The sequence below is a fragment of the Ursus arctos genome, unplaced genomic scaffold (assembly GCF_023065955.2).
Source record: "Ursus arctos isolate Adak ecotype North America unplaced genomic scaffold, UrsArc2.0 scaffold_5, whole genome shotgun sequence".
Lineage (NCBI taxonomy): Eukaryota > Metazoa > Chordata > Mammalia > Carnivora > Ursidae > Ursus > Ursus arctos.
In genome coordinates, this window is record NW_026623067.1 from 63,820,970 (window position 1) to 63,824,250 (window position 3,281).

Consider the following 3,281-nt stretch of genomic DNA (forward strand, 5'->3'; position numbering starts at 1 on the left):
CATGTTGCAAGAATATATAAAAACTGGACTGTTAAGCTCCAATGGGTTTAATGGAAGAATAGAATACAGCCAACTGGGGAGAATTTATTATAAACAGGGATATAAATCAGGAGAGATTATCCAGAGTATGGCCAGGAAAGACAAAAAGATGGAAAGATGGAAAAAAAACCCAGACATATAGAGCAGATAGAAGTCCTAACATACGCTTAATTAGCTGCAGAAGGAGAGAGAATAGGATACAACACATATTTTTAAATATAAACTTTTCAAAGTCAGTGAAAGACATTACTCCACAGAGTTAAGCTAGACAAATCCCAAACAGGATAAATAAAAAGGAATTATTATAGACCCCTAACAGGAACTGCCAGCTAGTACAGAGTCCAAGGAGGAGTTTGCTCTCTCTAGTCAAAGAAACAGGAAAGGGGTTGGGGGCTGTGAGACAGACTTTTGAATTTACTGGACTTACTCCAGGGAAGCTGCAGGAAAGCAGCATCCTCTCCTCACCATGTGCAAACCCTGTGAGGTGGAACCTTGCCTACATCAAGCTAAAGACAGCAAAACAGCATCACTCCTCTTTATCTACTGATGCAGTGGGGGCAGATAATCAGATACTGGGATATGGTGAAGGGAGGCCTAAAGCCCTGACTTTCTACCAGAAGACCAAGAAGGATGATCTTGGAACCAGAGTGTGGGGAAAGATCATAGGAAGGAACTAAAGAAAGTGAACCTCTAAATTTGTGTATAAAACCCTGGGATCTCCCCCAAGCTCCGCATGTGTGAAACTGACCAGAAGCAGCTGAACAAGTGTTTTTAAACGCTGAACTACCCTGTAGGTCACTACAGGCATAACTCAGAGATATTGTGTATTCCATTGTAGACCACTGCAATAAAGTGAGTATCACAATAAAGCAAGTCAACTTTGAATTTTTTGGCTTCCTAGTGCATATAAAAGTTACGTTAATACTATACTGTAGTCCATTAAGTGTATGATTATGTCTAAAAAACAATGTACGTACCTTAATTTTAAAATACTGTATTGGTGAAAAATGCTAACCATCACCTGAGCTTTCAGTACATCCTAATCTTTTTGCTGGTAGAGGGTCTTGCCTGAATGTTGATGGCTACTGACTGATCAGGATGGTAGTTGCTAAAGGTTGAGGTGGCTATGGCAATTTCTTAAAATAAGACAACAAAGAAGTCTGCTGCATTGATTGACTCTTCCTTTCACAATCAATTTCCCTATAGCATGTGACGCTGTTTGATAGCATCTTACCCACAAAACTTTCAAAATGGGAGTCAATACCCTCAAATCCACTGCTTTATCTACTAATTTTACATATTCTAAATCTTTGGTGTCATTTCAGTAATCTTCACAGCATCCCCACCAGGAGTAGATTCCACTTCAAGAAACCACTTTCTTTGCTCATCCTTAAGAAACAACTCCTCATCCATTCAAGTTTTATAAAGAGATGGTAGCTATTCAGTCACATCTTCAGGCTCCACTACTAATTCTAATTCTCTTGCTATTTCCACCACATCTGTAGTTACTCCACTGTAGTCTCGAACCCCTCAAAATCATCCATGAGGGCTGGAATTAACTTCTTCCAAATGTGTTAATGTTAATATTGTGACCTCTTCGCATGAGTCACAAATGTTCACAATGGCATCTACACTAGAGAATCCTTTCCAGAAGCTTTTCAGTTGACTTGCCCAGATCCATCACAAGAATCACTATCTAGGCAGCTATAGCCTTACAAAATGTATTTCTTAAATAAGACTTGAAAACTGAAATGACTCCTTGATCTATGGGCTGCTGAATGGTTACAGTGTTAGCAGGCATGAAAACAACATTAATTTCATTGTATATCTCCATCAGAGCTCTTGGGTGACTAGGTGCATTGTCAGTGAGCAGTCATATTTTAAAAGGAATCTTTTTTTCTGAGCAGTAGGTCTCAACAGTGAGCTTAAAATATTCAGTAAACCATAGTGAGCAAAACAAGTGAGCAAGTGCTATTAGAAAAATGGCACTGATAGACTTGCTTGAGCCAGGGTTGCCATAAACCTTCAATTTGTAAAAAAACACAGTATGTGTGAAGTGGAATAAAAAAAGGTATGCCTGTATGCAGGTTTCAGACTGGCCACTGGGTGGTGCACAGTCAGGGCAAATTAGAACTGCACTGTAATGGTGTTGAAAACTAAATTATCATTGGAACCACAACCCACCTAAAGCTGTCCAGGATATGTGGTCTGAACTAACTGGATAGACAGCAAGCTAAAACCAAAACAAAACAAAAGCATTCTTCTAAAGACTTAAACAGGACTGACAGTTTCATAATATTCAAAATATCTAGGAAAGAATCCAAAATTACTCAACATGTAAAACAAAAGGGAAATAAAAACAACTCTCAAGGGAAAAGACAACGCTAATTCTGGGGTTACTCAAATTTAGGAATTATCCATAAAAGACTTAACACATTATTTTAATAATGCTCCATAAATGCAAAGGTAAACACTATTTAAATGAATGGAAAGGAAGAAGTCTTCACCAAAGTAATAGAAGCTATAAAAAGAATCAAATTGAGGGGCACCTGGATGGCTCAGTTGGTCAAGCATCTGCCTTCAGCTCAGGTCATGTTCCTGGGGTCCTGGGATCAAGCCCCACATTGGGCTCGCTGCTCAGTGAGGAGTCTGCTTCTCCCTCTGCCCCTCTTCCCTGCTCATGCTCTCTCTCTCTCAAGCAAATAAATAAAATCTTAAAAAAAAAAAACCAAATTGAAATTTTATAAGTGAAAAATACAAATTAAAAAATTTACTAGCGGGTCTTAATAGGATGGAGACAACCAAGGGAACAGCCAGCAAATTTAAAGATGTATCAGTAGAAATTATCCAGCCTGAATAACATAGAGAAAAAAGTAGAAAAAAAAGAAAAAGAAAAGCTTTGAGGACTTATGGGAAAATATCAAAAGGTCTAATATTCATGTTATAGGAGTTGCAAAAGAGGAGAAAGATCGGAAGAAAAAGCATTTCAAGAAATAATAGCTGAAAACTTCCAAAATTTGGTGAAAGAAATAAATTTATATATGTTTACATAAAGTTGTATTTATGGCAGTTATACTGGCACAGCAAATTGCTAAAAAGTTAAAAATGAAAACCATCCCCAGGGACATCATAATCAAACATATGAAACTAAAGAAAAGATCTTGAAAACAGCCAGAGGAAAATGACACTGTTTACTTTCTGGAGAAGAAAGATTTGAATTATGTTGTATTTCTCACCAGAAA